The sequence below is a fragment of the Bombus pyrosoma genome, linkage group LG17, assembly GCF_014825855.1.
Source record: "Bombus pyrosoma isolate SC7728 linkage group LG17, ASM1482585v1, whole genome shotgun sequence".
NCBI lineage: Eukaryota > Metazoa > Arthropoda > Insecta > Hymenoptera > Apidae > Bombus > Bombus pyrosoma.
Window position 1 is genome coordinate 1,437,392 of NC_057786.1, and position 17,515 is coordinate 1,454,906.

General features: G+C 47.3%; 1 protein-coding gene across 10 annotated transcripts in view; it reads right to left on the reverse strand.

Moving 5' to 3' along the window:
• LOC122576900 (chromatin modification-related protein EAF1-like) overlaps nucleotides 1–17,515 on the reverse strand; it is a 399,412-nt gene that overhangs the window by 305,732 nt on the left and 76,165 nt on the right. For all 10 annotated transcript variants that reach the window (XR_006319947.1, XR_006319946.1, XR_006319944.1 and 7 more), the window contains exon 2: nucleotides 1,739–1,825. The gene's annotated coding sequence lies outside the window, so the exon portion shown is untranslated. The remainder of the gene's footprint in view (nucleotides 1–1,738; nucleotides 1,826–17,515) is intronic.

Below are 17,515 nucleotides of genomic sequence, written 5' to 3' on the forward strand. Positions count from 1 at the left end.
TTCCTACGTTCCCAATCCGTAGATTAGGAACAGGCAACTCAATTTCCCTCGTCTCGTGATAAGCTTGACAGGCGGCACGCACGCTGTCTCGACCTCAGCGTCGCTGCTCTCTTCGCAGGCACACGCGAAGGTAAAAGTAGACTTGCTTACGGCCAGGTGAGCGTTCCACGTGTTCTGTGTGTGCGCGAGCACGTTCCAGCGCGGCGGCTAAATAGACGGTAGAAGAATCCGTGCGCAAATCGCGGCCGCTGCGAAGGTTTTGTCCCGCGGCGTACCTTTCTCTGTCTCTGTGAAGTGGCGCGTGCCGGTGTTCACCAGCCAAGGAACGAGCACCACGCGCGTCTGGTTTCCGATGGCGTGACCGAGGGGCCGAGATTTTCATTGAGGAACAATAGGCACATGACACCTGCTGAGAGCAAGCCTAGACCTAGATTACGACAATAATGCCTGGCTTCAGCCGGCCAAGCGGATGGAGCACGAACACAAGCGTCGCGGAACGAAGAAGGACGGGGCCACGTGGTGAAGCAAAAGGGAGTCTGAAGGTGGACGAAGAGGTACCGTGTTGGCGGAACAGAAAGAGACGGAAACCGCCTGGCACGAGTCTAGGCACTGGGGCAATGTCACACCTAAGCTATTATTCTCATTCACCGCGGCCAGACTTACGACAGACTAATAACCTGTCACCAACTGCCGCCACGGTTGCGACCAAGCCTCCTTCCGTTTCCTTCGTCTCTCTGTCTCTGTCTCTCTCTCTCTCTCTTTGTCTCTCTGCGTTACTCTTTAGCGTGTTACTGGCGACCCTCTTCCTTCTTCCTGCTTTTCATTATTCCATCTCGCTCTAATGGGATCCGTGTTGGTAGCCTGTGCGTGTGTACACGTCAACGTGCCGCTTTCCTCCCCCGCAGGCACGACACCGTCGAACCGTTCTCTTTTACAGCGGCACGAGCCACGGTCCCGACTATTTATGTAAACGTCAACTAACCTGAGGCAACCCTGAAGCAGGGCTATTAACTCGGCCGCGTGCCGCCGCAGACGCGTGGTTTCCCTGCTGATGAGGCGGTCGAGCGCGGTTTCCGGCAAGAAAAATCACATTCCCGTTTGCTTTGTGCCGCTTCGTCCGCGCAACTCTGTGCGAGCGACAGAGGTGGAGAGATAGATATTTATGACTGTTGGGACGCTCCCATGTTATTGGAAATGAAGAGTTCCTTTCTTTTTCTTCTTTTTCTTTTTTTCTTTTGAGGGAAGATTGCAGAGGAAGAACGTGGTGAGTCGAATTTCAAAATTTGTTACCTTGCCGGTGTGAAAACTGCATCCGATTGTAATTGTGGCGCCAGCCACTTTTTAAAAGTTTGTACTCAGGACACGTCAATTATCATTCACGCGTGCCATTATTTATTTAAAATCATTATTATTATACACGTGGAGAATGAAGGCGGAAGTCAGAGTAACGCAGGTATATTTTTCCTTTCGGTGTCCTACACAGCGATGCATTCGAGAAGCAAAAAGTCGAATCAAACTTCTTGTGTCGTGGCTGGACAAATATTTACGCGGATTAATATTCCCATTCACGCGATTAAAAGAGCAGAACCCGCGCGGAAATTTGCTTTAACCATTGGATGTTATAATCGACAAATATTGGTACGCTTTGCGTGTGTTACTTTGTGTGTCTTTGAATTATACGCAAATATCCGCACACCTAATTACAACCACGAGAATATAAAGAGAATAAAAATCGTACCTGATGTCGCATAGTCGCAGGTTGTCGCTGCTCGCTCGTGGGCTGTCGGTGAAGTGCCCCGGAGTTTCAAGGATTGCCCAAAGGAACCTGAAAAGTTTCGAAAATGGTCAGTGTATAAAATTCGTTAGAGAATGGTATAGATAGGTTGGAGGGAAGTTTGAGATCGATGATGGGAACATAGAGAAAAAATTGGTACAGCGAAGAAGGTTGGAAGTCGGGCAAGTTAAATTGCTTTAAGTTGAGCTCGTTTTATTCAAAGACCAATCTCGTCCTCGAAGGTACTGTCGCGTTCCAAGAAAATTTCACCTAAAGATAACGAGCGGTTTCGTAAGATCCCTCGCAATTTCATAGTTGTTAGTAACTGCAGCTCCTTCGCGTTAAACGTTTCGTTCCAACTCTGCCGACTCTTCGATTGTTCAAGCAAACGTGATAATGAAACTAATTCCCTGTCTGAGCGTGGGTCTGGTGGTTGGGAGTCCACGTAAAACAATAGGTCCAGCACGTAATTCGTCAGGAACGAGCTAACTGCGAAGAATCACGCATACAACAAAGGCAAAAGGAGTCTCTCCAAATAGAAAACGACCGCGTATCCAGCGGCCACGAGATAAAGCACTGCCAAATAGCCGGTAGATCGAGCGTAATCCTTGGCCGGCCCATTCAGCCAGCCATTCAGTCATCAATTTAGCCCGGCAAGTTGCGTTCACGCTCGAAATCCCTCTAACGTATCAGCCTGGCCAAAAAGAAGACAGGTGACGGTCGTGCGAGTTATAACGGGGCATCGAGCCGGTTAAAAGCGAACTGACCTCGCGCAACCCTGAAGCGAGAACAAGCTATTAACGCGGCGTATGCCATTCATTCTTGCCTGGTTCCCCGATCGTTCGTCTCTGTCCCGCCGTTTACGCCGTCTCGTTTTCTCCTTTGCCCTGTTACGGTATACGGTGCACACACGGAAAACGACTGGCTGTGTCGTGGCTGATGGCCTAATAGTACATAGTTCGAAGCCATTCACGAGCCAATGAACGGCTGGCGGAGATGGTTGCAGGGGAATGGCACCTTTTGTGCAACTGCTTTCTGTTCGTGTTCCTGTCACCGTGATAGCAGAACGTGGTACAGTCGGTAGGAAAAATACGGCAAGGTCGTGAACCGGACCCTTCGCTGCGCTATGACGACGTTTCGTGAGAGCGTCGATGGTGTTGATATTAGTAGAATTATGCAGCGGGCAACGAAACCGCGTCAAGATTAAAGGACAGCTCTGTGACGGACAGCTATTTCCTGGCGCGATTCAGACGCGATACCCCTGCGTAGCAAGATTATAAGAAGACTTTCAAAGCTGCGAGTAGCTTCCCACTGGTGGAATATCGAGGTCTGAATGTGTCACATAATTATTTGCTTCAAACTGTCGCAGTTTCAAGTCAAATTAGGACAGCAGCGTAATTTTTACAGCAAACTACGAAGCTTATACGTACAGGACCGTTTTACAAAGAATAATATGAAGAATATATGGAAATAAAATCTTGTTATTCTTAAGAAACCAATTTTAAATTGCACGATATTCCCCGGCGCGCTTCGATATGCACGCGTGTACACATTCTGATAGCGCAAAGGTTATCTAAAAGACGATAAACAATTTCATCTTGTAAACGTGGCAGAAAAAACTAACAAAACACCGCTTCCCTGGCTTCTGCGTGTCGACAGATTTACTCGGCAAATTCGAACGTCACGTACATTGAAATGTCAGGCTAATTTTACCGCTCATTGGCCGACATCGTGTTCGTTTCATCGACTATACACAGCGAACCAAAAGGAAGAAAGAAAAGAGAACGAGCAGAGCTGATCGAGCACATGTACGTGACAAAGCGATGTTGGCGGAAAGGAGACTAAAGGTTGGATAGATTAAAGGGAAAGAGAGGGTAGAAAGGGTGAGAACGCGATAAAGAGAGGGAGGTGAAGGACGAGCAGCCGCGTGGCGTGGGAGAATCTGTGTAATTCGCCACGTGGTCGAGCACCCTGGGTCGTACCGATGTTACGGCTGCTTGATCGTCCATAATACCAGCGCAATCACTTTGCACGCCCTCCAGGTCGATATTTTTACCGCCGTCGGTTGATTTATGGTCGTAACGGTGTCTCGTGAGAGTTGGGCCAGTGAAACGATTCGCATAACGACTCGTCAACGAACAAATTTCAAATATTTCACTAATCGACAGCAAATACCTCTCTGTTTAATTTTGAAACGCGTGGAACGTCGATCTTCATCCTCTTTTCTCTCCGAGTTTCCCCGCTGCGTATACTTTTTTACTTGATTTTTCCGCATAGCTGACAGTCTTTAACGAAACGAATTTGTATTTCTCAGGATGTTCCTCGGATGATAGACTTGAACCTAGTGCTAGGTTCGATGCCACCTCTATACGTGTAGTATAGCTCATTAAGCTACCTACGTCTACCTGCACGAGGGTGTACAATCCTGTGCGCAAGTGTGTGTACCCAGTCACCTGTACGCGCGTGCCAATATACTTTTCTTCGCATCTGGGAAGCTGTGAGTTTGCCGCGCTCATAGAGCTTACAGGATCACGATAATCGCAGTCTTCGAGGCTTAAGTTGCATCTTTCATTCGCCGAGATGTCACACGTCCGCCTACTCCACGTCGCCGTAACTCGACGAAACTTGTTCCACGAGACGCACGCAGACTCCAAGCTGTTGGCCAAGTAACATTCACCCGCAATTTCCCAACTGAACGAAGGGAATCTCCCTTCGTGCTACGAATTCCCTAAAAAAGGTATCCACCACGTGGTGTACTCGCATTCCTACTGACCCATGTTCAACCGATCCACCTTCCATCCTGACGATCTCTTCGAACCAAACAGAAGCTGCCAGTCGAAGGACCAGCCTAGAAGATCGAAGTCGCTGAGATTTGGCCAGCTGACGAGAGGACAGTGTCCTGAAAAGACAACTGGCACGTGGCTCGAGCTGCGGAGATCGATCTTCGGATTAGACCGGTCGGTGGCGTGAGGCAAAGCACGGCGACCGGATCGAAAGGTCCAAAGAAAGAGGGGAAGACGAGAGAAACCCGAGGAAGAGGAAGAAGAAGGACAGCGAGGATGTAAGAGCACAAGACAGCGCGGAACAGGAAGAGCAGGACGAAGGAGGACGAAAGGGAAAAGAGGGTCGGACGACGGTGTACACAGTGGACGTGTTGCACGTCTCCGGCGTGCACCTGCCTCTCTGCTCTCTCTCCCTCTCTCTCTCTCTGTTCTTTGGGAGGGCGCGTGATATAAAGTGGCTGAGAGGAAACGTCGCGGCGCCAGAGGCAGCCCGACGACTAAAGGGAAACGAGCGGGATGGGGTGGACGGGCGGATGGTTGTGCGGGGGGCAAGGGGATGGAAAGGGAGGGATCGGGAAACTATTGACCACGTTGGGAAGCCGTTTAACCCCCACGGGAGGACGTGCACCGCGCTTACACACATACACAGAGAGAGGAGCGAGCGAGAGAGTTGCACAGGCAGACACACAATGGTCTCACGCACACGCAGCCCGTGTATACGTACACGTGTGAAACGAACGACGAGAGACGGAGGCAGGAAGGGAAAGCATAAACGGTTCCACACAAGGAAGTTCATTCATGACTACGGAACTTTGGTAGGTGTGAGGTCTGCACGGACACGACCTAACGCCCAGTCACATCGTTTCGAGAGTACGCGCGTAGTACGCCGCCCTTTCCCTCTGTCTCTCTCTTTTTCTCTCTTTGCACGTTCTCTCGCTCTTTCGCTACTTGGACGGTGTGCAGCGTCGTCGTAAGCAGCCCAAGGATAAAGAACCACTACGAAGGAAGATGGAAACAGGTAGCTGAGAGAGAAGGTACGGGTGACATTGTTGTAAAGCGATAAGATAGAGAGCAGGCACGTCCAGAGCACCTGCATGCGAGCAAATCGCTGATCGGTATCGCAGGTCGAAAGTGAAATTCGCGTGTGTAATTATCGCGCGCCAGATTACACGCGACCTGCCGACAGTTGAGAGTAGACGAGGATCGGGTTAGCTGGTTTCTTCCAGCTTGCGATAAGATAGACCAGATACCTGTTCCGCTCGTGTAGGCCACCGTAGGCTTCTTTCCTTCTAAGCAAATTTACCTCATCTTTTGCAGAATTTGGTTACGTACGATTCTTAAATCAGTCCAGCTTTGACAGCAAATTATTCAAATTGTTGGTGGCGCGATAAACACAGCAAAGTCTTAATCGAAATTTGTCATTGTTCGAGCTGCTTGGAAATTTTTCAACCGACACTACGACAGTGTAAATAGTCGCCAGACCAGTTGGTTAATCAAACTTTCCATCGATCAAGCAATTAATTAATTAGACCTGAACATTGCACGATCAGAAGTTTCCTATCGTTTTATTGCACCTCTTATACAAAAAGCCATTACATCAGCTCAAAATTACGAGATTAAGTAAATCGTTTGCACTAACAGCTCCGTAGTTTTTCTGGCAGAATTTCCTATTTTTCTATACATCGAACTACAGAAAGTTGTCTCGTACAATAGAGCAGAGTTCAAGGTCGAATTCGCAGATGTTGAAAGTTACAGTGATTCGAGTAAACCAATCCCGTTCGTTTAATTTCCCGTGGATCGTGTGGTGTATCGTTGCTTTTAAATTACACGTCACACACAAGATTATGGTCTTAAAGGATTATCGTCGACCTGCTAAAGGAGGAGAAAAATAAATAAGAAGTGCAGGTGTATTTATGGGAAAAAAGAAGTCACTCGTGAAGGCACTTTCATTTTAAATTCAACCGATAAATGACTTCTACAAGCCGACCTTTTTTCCCACTTCATAGACACTTTCGTTTATTGAAAGAACTCGAAGGAATATTTTTTCCTTTCCTCCGTAGAGTGGCTCTGTCAGGTACTGTGATACGATCGTTGCAATTTTCCTATCTAATTACACAGGGTCGTTCAGAATGATTTGCGACTAGTAGATTCTATAGAGAATCATCGTCCATGCAAGATATCACGTAGAACAAAAATGATGAAAGCTCGTGTCAGTAAACGAAACATTGTGAGAGATAGTATTTTCTGTACTTTCGCCTATCTTAGTCAGTTAATTAAGTAATTCGATGTATAAAAAGGTGAAGCTGCTATCGACGATTGTAAGTGTTTGCACAGGTGCGTCGTACGATTGCTTTTTTGGCAAAAATCATCGCAATCGTCGCATTGCGATAAGATAGAGAACATCCTCTTACATTTCTTCGCTGTAAGTCTGAAGTGAAGTGAAGTTGAGCGAATTATCGATTAATAAACACACGAAGCGTAATTTTTATTAAAAGCAATTTGACCTATGCAACTTTCCACTTGAGCATTTCGGTAAAATTTGTGACCAGAAACGTCCGTAGAACAGCAATGATCGATGCTCCGTATTTTGATACTCTGCTGCAACTCTAAACTTCGTTCTGGCATTTCCTCCTTGCTTTGCTCCAAAAAGAGACAGCAGCAAATTTTTAAGAAGATTCGAAAATGGTCCAGAGAAATTTGTATGGCGTGCAATTTCTGTTTATTATCGTTGGCTACAACCTCTGTTCCACTTACGTTCTTCGATCTCATCCTTCGTTTCCTCTCAAAAGTCAAACCTCAAGAGTCGACTGCGCTCTTTCCAAATGTCTCAATATCGTCGGGTACTCGAGCTGACATGGAATTTCAAATTTACGTGGAAACAAAAATTACGTGCTTGCGCGATTTCCAGTCAGTCGCGGCGAGAAACCAACGTAGGTAAAGACGAACTACAAGGCACGCGTGACAATTACAAAGTTCCCCGCGAACTTCCTGAACAAAGCAGTTTATCGAAAAACGAAGTTGTTTGTTAAAAAGTACGAGGCACAAAGGAACGCAGCTGGTGATTGAAACGGAGCGAGCAGAGTTTCTCGCCGGAGACTCTAAGCTTAATGTTGGAAAATCGTTTCCATACATTAGAATAAATAACGACGACACAATGGAAATTATAATTGCCGGTGAATCGAGGGGCTCTGTTGGATTCCACGTTAATGTAATTTACATGATATTGCAGTTCGTTGAGGTAAACCATCGGGCGTAGATGAATTAATCGATTTATTTTAATTTACGCGCTTTGTTCATTGAAATGTTACGCGAAATACTGTACACGACGCTGTTTTACTATGCCGTTGTGTGAATATCGTGAAAGTCGAGTCGAGAAGACATCGTAAAACGATCGTTCGTCAGGAACGAAGCAATTAGATGTAAACGTGACAAATCTTCGAGAGATTTTTCGGTGGAGAAAGGAATGTGTCAAAATTGCATTGCGAATGCGCTGAGAGGAAATGACAAGCATCAGCTTTCGCACTGCTGTTGCGAGGTAAAAGTACCATCTGTTGGAATACAACGATATTACACACAAATAATCTTATACAGACACCTACACAGGCATTTGAACAGGACATTTACACAGGTGATACTCTTTGAAAGGTCAAAATCATTAAGGGAGCATGGGTCACTACCTACAGTCAGTCTGAGGGTAACTGGCCAACTGTCGACAATCCATAAATTCTTTATCTGCACACTTTGTTAATTATACCATATCACTCACTTATATTTTAAATACATTTGGTTCTGTAATCCTGTTTAATAAATATCACCTAATATTATTTCAGCATACGCATCGTGTCTTCCACAGATTATTTATCTTAACTTTAAGATTAAATTCTAACACGATCGACAAAGGCGAAAGAACGATGTACGAATAAATAAATAAATAAATAAATTTCGATATTCCTTTGCTCGCCACGAGATAACACGTCGATGGAAATTCAAAAATGAGACACGCACTCTGAAACGAGTATCGTGTACGAGTACTTAGGAAAGTTCTAAGGAGATAAGGAAGCGCTTAGTCAAACACGATCGCTGCTTCTGCTCGAATTTCTATCAATATATCGCCTTTTTCCTTGGTTTTACCTTCTTCTCGAGAGGAGCTAATAACGTTGCTGGAAACCCAAGTCGGGGCAACGATGCAGCACAATCGAGCATTCCATAAACATGCTACTCCTTCGTTTGTTGTCTGAAATTCCGACGCGATTTAAGGATCGTTAATATACAACATTTGATTGAAATAATATGCACTTGGCAGGGAAAAATTACTGCGAACGTTAGAAACGTTAGAAGAGAGATTTGCAGGAGAACGGCGCGTAATTTGCAGGAACTTGCGCGACCATTTATGTACATGGAGGAAACGATAAATTCATTATTGGCGTCACAAGGATCGACATAATCGTCGTCCTAACTCGAATAACGAAGATCTTCTCGCTACACGCGCGACGACTCCACCGAGTCTCAACTCGGTGGCTTGGACATTATCAAACGTAGGATGAACGAGCGAGAAAATTAACAGCCGAGTTTATATTTTTCCACGACGAAAGGCACAACTTTAACAGAAGATTTATTTCCTTCGAAAGTTCGAAGAAGCAGAAAATCCCTGCTTCTTCGATTTTGCTTCAGTGGTGTAAACGATTTCCTGAATGTTCGTTGCAACATCGCTACGAACGTAAAAGAACGTCCTCGATAAGTTGGTAATTATTCACGGCACTCTATATAATAGCGCGTAACATGGACAAAGTACAGGATTAACAAGCCAAACGTTGAACCAAACGACCCATAAAGATACACGAGATAGCATAAAATGGCCGTTAAATCGCGACACGGCGAGCAAATTGTTTGAAGCGTAGCAGCTTTTTCAGATGATCGCCAAGTCGATGAAGGTATCCCTGTTGCTTCCACGCATTGCTATCGTCGCGCTCTCCATCGTGCGACAGCCGCCTACCTAACGCCCTGTTACGATTCGCCGATTAACGATAATTGTGCCGTTACGGTGTTTCAGTGGCTCAAAGCGCGTGCAACGGCGTCCTGCCTCTCCTCTTTGCCTCCTCGTCCCTCTCTGTTTCACTCTTGCTCTATCGTTCACCAGGAGCACGCGGCCCAGGCGTTGATTACTGGGCGGCACAGCGACGTCGGCTAATAGCCCCACTAACTACCCGGAGCCCTGATTGTTAGGTTACGATCACGGTCTTTGAAACTCGCCCCACGCATAATAACTACCAGCTAGCAACGGGGATGAACCGTCCTTGGACTTACGGCTGCTCGAATCACGCGCTGCGAACACGAGACGCCATGCACCACACTTTGGTGAAAGAATCTCGTGGAAAAGGAGAAACGTTGGCGTAATAATCTTCCAGGCTGTTGCAAAGGTTCCCTTCGTTTTGTAAGAAAATAACAGCAAACTTAAGGAGCGAGCCAGCAAATAAGACACGTGGACGAAACACGTAAAACAGCGCACGTTTGTGTCTGGAAGGAGCAGGTAGAAAAGCGAATCGATAGCGTTATTATTTGACGAGGGAAGGGCGGTAAGGAGAGCTCGAAGGGGCAGCCAGTGGAACGAAGTCGACAGGTTTGTTTTGTTGCAGCGTGCTTGAGAGCAGTTCGAGAGCCTTCACTGGCCATCGAGAGTTTGTAGCCAGGCGAACAACCGTTTAAACTCCGCTTGGATATCACTGACCTGCCCCCATATCGTAGCGACGTCACCTCGACAAACTGTTGGCCCACATGTACCGCCAGTTACGGGCTTCGTTCTCGCCCTTTCATCTTCTCGGCTTATCGACGTTTTACGCTGCCATTCCCTCCATTTATTTCGCAGCCTCGCGCCGTTACCAACGTCGCTCCGCGCTTGTTTCGTCGCCAAACGGATCGCCGACCGAAGCTCTCGCCTTGTCTTTTTATCGCCGCAACGTGAAACGACCTTTGCCCATCCTGTGTCCCGTCGTCCTGCGAGCGCACGCGAATCGATAGGCCTTCCACTGTCTGACGAGATTCCACAAACGGAACGCTCGCGGCAGAGGTAGAAATCGCAGGAACCTGGTCTGTACGAACTTGTATTTTCATGTTTCAAAAATGTGGTTCCATTTCGATGGATTTCGAGCTGGTCCTGTTGCATACAGCGTAATCGGTCAAAGGCAAGGACAGTCGAACTGACCTGCCAACTCAATCAGCAGAGAAGTCATGGAGAGTCATACGTTGTAAAAAGCACATACGATACAGTTGCAGATGGTTGATGGTTATGATCCTAAGTGTCCTGTATATCATTCTCCGTGCTTATTATAACATTAATCTTGAAGTTTGAACAAAAATCTTTTTCTTCAGCAGCGCGTCCTTTCCAGTTTGCCGAAACCTGCAGTCGCCGACAATTTGTTTACGCGGCAGAAATATCCTGCATAGATTTACCATAATTACAACGCTATATTCGATACTGTCCATTATTTAATACTCATAATTGTTTATTACGCGACAGTTGGACGGAAGGAAAATTCTTCCACGAGTTTTCGCTGGTCTACTGAAATTGGCGTAAATATAGCGAAGCTGGCTCCGTATTACAGCAGCCCTTTTCCATTATTACTATTCGGTCGAACGTTTCGTCGGTGCTTCCTGTCCCGCGATTCGGCCAATGGAATTTTAATGTCAATATTTGCGAGCATGCAGGATGCTGCGTAGGGAGTTATGTTGCGCCGATGCGTGGCTAAATAATTACGAGAGGCAACTAAAATATTTGCAACGCTTAAACGGTCTATTGTTGCCGGTTTGCTGATCATACTTGGCCTACCACTGTCGATGCTCGTCTATTTGAAAATTTCCTGCGAAAAGTGTTCTCGCGTTTGCTCCAACGATACGCAACGTTGTAATCCCAAGTGCTACATTTCTAATGATAACTCGTTAGCATCGTCGTACAGTACGTCGAATATTTCGCTCGCTTTTTCGTGATAAACGCGTGAACAGTTAAACGTTGTACAGATTTGCCAGGCATTGTACGAAACGCCTGTATTTTACGCAACGCCGGTGCGGATATTCGAGAGACAGCGGTTGGCGAAGGAACAGGGACAATCGACGTTCAGCAACAATGGAAGGAGAGCCGGCCAGACAGAGGTAAATGCCCCGGAAGCTCGTACGTCGCAGAATCCGACGGCAGTTTCCGCGAATCCTTTATTTCTCGGAAGTTTATGATTCAAGTTACGGCGATCCAACAGGGGAAGAAGAATGACTGGCGAAGTTATATGGCGGTCGAAACTACGCTGTCGGGAAAGGGGACAAGTTCAAGTGGCAAGGTCAAGTCCCACGCCACCCACCAGCAAGATTTATTATAGTTTCCATACCGTGTCACACGTTGACCCAGTTTGGAAAAAAAAGGGGGAGAAAAATGTACTCCGTGGCGACTGTGTCGAACGACATGGCTCGTGATCCGACCATTTATTTCCGGTCGCGTGCGTTCCGAACGCGATGGATTGATTGCCTTCAGGATTTCGTTAACGAGTTCCACCAACTCACCAACTCGCGCCTTCTGCCTGTGTGCGGACACGGGAAAAAATGGAAAATCAAACTCGTCGATCAATTTTTTCAAACGCTGCCTTCCATGCAACTTTTTCATTTGACTGGCTAACGATGGAAATATTCTTCGCGGAACGACGTACTTCAAATCCTAGTTGACGGTATCGCCACGCTTCTTCGATTGTATATTTAATACGTAAATTTCTATCGAATGAGATTTATCGAATGTTCATCGAATTAATTTCGGAGAAATGTTATTAGACTATCATTAGATGTATTGTCATATACATCACACGTTTCATAAAACGACGTTAGGTATGTGGTAACTGTTTCCTACTTTCCTCCTCTTCCTCGTATGAAATACAGAAGCGCACACAGTGGGAACCTGTCGGTGTACCAAATCTCGTAGCTGCTCGAACCCTCTCACACTCCTCGCCATCCTCGGCAAACAATTCGCGCGCGATTTCCACATCCTCGAGCCGCGTCTCGTCTGCGGCTGCACTCGTCCGCGTCCTGAATCCTCTGAGCCAACACCGGAGGCCGTATCCTTGGGCCAGTGTACGGTGCACAGGCTTTGCTAGCGCGTAGGAAGCTGACGGCAGCGAAGCCAACGTGTGATCGCGTCCTGAAGGACCTGTTGCTCTGACCGGTGGTCGGATCGTAGGGTGTTGGTGTTTGTCTGGCAGTTAGAAACAAATGGCCTCTGGTACGCAACAGAGACGGCCATAAAGCGGCGGCGGTTAGAGGCGGAGGAGTCGGTGTTCGTGGAGCAAGAGGGAGATGAGATGAGGAGACGGAGAAGCTGCAGGAGGTGGGGAAACGGTGTGGCAGGCTCGCAGGTCAGGGGTCGTGGACGCGAGTACATCTACCCTTTGTTAATTCGGGCTTAATGGAGGCGGAGGGGCCTGGAAGAAGGAGAGGCGCGGCGTGCTGCCTCTGCGAGCAAAGCAGACAATGGGGTCACTAGGATGTTTCGTGCCAAGTTTTCATCGCAGGACAAGTTTAGACCGCGGCGTACCGCCGACCACGGCCTTGCTCGTGCTCCTTATTCCAGCTGGACGTGCACGAAGCGAAGGATAAAGAGAGAGAGAGAGAGATGAAGAGGAAGATGGAGCAAAGGGAACGATAGCCGGAGCGAGATCGAACCGATAGGATCGTACGGCTTCGAACACACAGCGTGTTTTCGCGGCCAAGACAGACCTGGCGTGCTTTGGCGAAGCCGACTCGTACATTATGGATGCGGCAGCGAGCCGTGTTTTACGTAATCGGCGCGTGCCACCTGTGCTCCGGTAATGCGCGGAATGCGCGCGTAATCGCGGCGTATCGTGGAGAAAGGAAGGAGCTTTGTTTGGCAACGTTGTTGGCCAACATATTTCCTGGTGAATACGCCCGTTTAAAAAACTCCGCCGACCGATAAACGCCGATCAGATCGACGTTCCGATTATGACTGCGCTCTTGACCTACGACCACGTCCATTATGTTCCTTTACAACTTCGAATCTGCCGATCGACCGTGTTCCTTTTATCGCGTGGTTCGTAGTATGGGAACAGCAGCAGATCGAACGTGGAAACGATCGTTCTGTATAGAAGGAGGCAAAGATTTTGACCATTCGAAGCTGCTGGACTATAAATCGTTGGAATGGACTTGCAGCTTCGTGGTGGCACGGACGGCGCTTCTATTTATGGGAATTTGTATTGTCCTTTCTTTTTCCTTTTAGGGCTTGTAATGGTCCCAATCCCAGAGGAAATAATTCAAGGAATATAAGAAGAATAAACAACAATTAGAAAGAAGATATCTTACGGATCTCTTTAAACATATCGCAGATCTCCTCAACGACCGATCAAACACGGCAAACGTACAGTTCAATGATTTCCCATATCGGTGTGAAAAAGTGGTGCCATTATGAACTATACAAGCAAATTTATTTTGTTTGTTTGTTATCCTCTGTGAAGTTTTACTACAGCAGTAACTGTGGCAGTAATAACAACAGCAGTTGGCCTTGCGTATAAAAATTGCTTTTATAACCAACTACAAAGCGCACAGCTATCGAAAAATATTTATAACGTCGTCAGCTGTCTCTTCCTGCCTTTCTGCCCAAGTTAACCCATTTCAGAAGCGACCGAAACTAATGAAAAACGAAATAGAATATCGAACAGAAGAACAGTTCGGTGCGACCTAAGGCCTCTTTTCCACTTGCGACTAATCGCGCGCGACCACGAAATCCATTGTCGAATGTGACACAATTTCCATTCCGCGACACATCGCGATTTATCAGACGCGTGCAACTACCAAGTACATGGAATAATAATCGCCCACGACTGAACGTCATTTTGCTGACAGAGGTAACAGAACTTCTGACTGACGGTGTTGCAGTATGTAACAGTCTTAACTTGCAACAATGCTAGATAGAACAATTACTATAAAAATTTTTCATGAAGCTACACGTACGTTTGCCAATACTCGACAGAAAGGCAAAATTGAATCATTCACGTTGTTCCTTAGTTTCACCTGAAATCTTTCTCCTCGCTGCTGACTACTGTTTCCACGCAAGTAGTTCATCAACCTTTTACAGGCGATCGATCGGTGTGTTGAAAAGTGTACGGTTCCGTTAAAAAGAAGCAAGAAGCTGGGAAAGAGTAGGGGACAGCCCTGAAGCCGCAGCGGCAGGTTAACACCCCGAAGAAAACCGAATCGTCAAGTTTGCCCCGGATCCGGCTGACGGGACCGGGAATACCGCAACGACAGAGACTCGTTTCGAGCGGAGAGCGAGGCGAAGCTGTCGAAACTCACGTCACGGACGTATTGACTAGGAAATCCGACGTAGGAGGAGTCGGAGGCGAGCGATGAGAGGGTGAGCCAGTAAACCGAGACTCGACCTCGCTCCGCATCTATGCCGCACACATCGAACCGAATGCTGCACGGCTGTGTGCATATCGGTGTGCAATACATCGAGCAGCGGCAAACTCGCAATGCGAGCGAGCGAGAGAGAAAGAGAGAGAGAGAGAAGAAGGATGACGGCGGAGGATGAGGATGAGGTTGGAGGAGGTTGAGGGTGGAGGAGGCCCTCCAACCTCGTTTTCGCTTTCGTTCGGCCGCTAGCTCACGTGGCACATATTCACATATTCATCTCTACGCCCCTGCCTTCATCCCCTTGGCGGATACACACGGAAACGTAGCACGTGAGCCGGTGTTCGTACGCGTACGTGTGTGTACGTGTGAAACGCACACGGCCGAGCAACGTGACGGTATTTCACGTGGATGCGAGAGAGGCTCAGCTGTGCCGTGACGTATAATCCCCGACGTGGCCCTAGCGAAACTTATTCGGCCACGTGCTTTCGAAACTTGGAGCCGACGCGCGGCGTGTGCGTACGCGCGGACCACCGGCTTCCCACGCGATCCCGCTCGCTACCCGTCACGAAATCGGGATGCACCGTTGACCTTGCGGCTATTGCCACACCGCACGATCTACGATTTACGAGGCCGCCGCTCCGCACCGAAATAGTTGGCGGAATTACCGTTTTCAATGGCTCGAGGTATCGCATGGGCTTTAAGAATGAACAGGTGCAGCGCTTGCGGATTTTTACGCGTCCAAGAACAGCGCTGCGAATTGTTTACGATGATCAGGTGATCTGATGATCAGGCAAGAAACGACAGGTACGTGCCAACAGCCGATGATCCTGGCTTTTCTCAACTTTCGAGAAATATTCCAACAGAATGGAAAAGCGAGATTCCTTTGAAGAAGCTACGCGATCTTGCGATGGTCGAGACACAGGGCCAATCTGACACGGTTTCAACGTGCACCCAGTATAGGACTGTGTTGCAGGACGCAAAATAGCCGTTTCGCGAAAATCCCCGAAGCGTGTCATTCGAGCTTTAGGGAACCTGTTGCTCACCTCTGGCTGCATCGTCTCTCACCTACCACCCTACTTTCCTTTTACACCACCCAGCCCTGTCTTCGGTTCTGTACACCAGCGATCCTGTGTACGTGTGTACAAACAGCGACAACACCCACTTTGCGAATACTCCGAGATCCGATCCAGAAGTGAAAGCAAGGAAGGAGGAAAGACGGAACGTACGCCACTGTCTTATGGTAAAGTTCGCGGGTTGCACCGAGGGACCAACGGGGATTAAGTGGCGGGGCGCCACTTGTCAGGCTGGCCATTTCTACACCTGTTCCCTATCTATTGTCTCGATTTATTCTGTTACATCGGCTGCGTGGAAAAGTTTCAGTCTTTTTTTCTCTTCGGCAATTTTCTTCTACTTGTACAGAGTAGACGCAATGGTCCTAATACCGTGGCCCGTTTCGCGCGACTTCTCGTCAGCCAGAAATGCCATTGCCACGTTCTCTGCCGTCCGACTAAACTGTGGAATACTGCGAATTGTGACCCTTCGAAATCCACGTCGTTCGTTCAGACATGAGAAGAGACGAGGTTTGGAGGAATTAAGATGAACGTGAATATGGAAAAATGGTAGAACGCTTCGCACTAATTGCGGATCTAAAACGCTCATAGCAGCGGGAAGTAAAAGCCAATAACTCGAAGCTTGCAATAAATCGGTACATGATGTTGATATTGATATTGAGAAATATGCAAAATATCGCGGACTCCAACCTGCCAAATAACTGCTACATATGAAAAGGCTGGAATCCTGGAAAAGATCGGTACACGATGCTCTTGGTATTAAAAAATATCCAAAATATTGCGAAGTTGTCCATTCAGTATTATTTAGAAGAAAACGTATAAAGTACCCAAGATGGAGGTAACTTTTGTCTGGTTTGCGAGAAATACGGAGACGAAGATGGTTTTAATGCGGATAGAGCGAAATAAAGATTTCATCGGGGCGCACTCGGCTGGCGGAAAAAGAAGGAGAGCGGATAATTCAGGGAAATCAGGCTGTGGCAAAATGTTAACCGGGCCAAACACAAACGGTGCTCGTCCCAGTAGTACTTCTTTTCAGCCGCAAATGCCGAGTACCATGTAGACGTTGACAATAGAAGCGGGCGCACAAAGGCCAGCAGTTCAACCAGAAAACTTCTTTCATCCTCCTCGAAATCAGCGAGCGTTGAATCGCAAATCGTCGCATTAAGACGAGCCGCGACTTTTCTACGAGAGCAATCTCAGTGTACCACGCGCCGTGCGAAGAGTTCAATTTGTGCCAGGGGCAAAGATCCGATTCACCTCGACTCGTCGTCTACCATCGAACTAGCATGTACATTTTCAAAGAGCGAACGCGGAAAGAATTAAAGAGACCAACTATTGATTCCTCTGCAGCTTGGAAATTGCTTATCAGAAAATGGATTTCAATTACGAAAGAATATCAGGAAACAACCAAGTTACAGGAAAATCGATGCTTGCTCGAATTCAGACCACTCAAAGTTTGAATAACCTAACTTCAAAAGAATGTTTAATAGAAGATA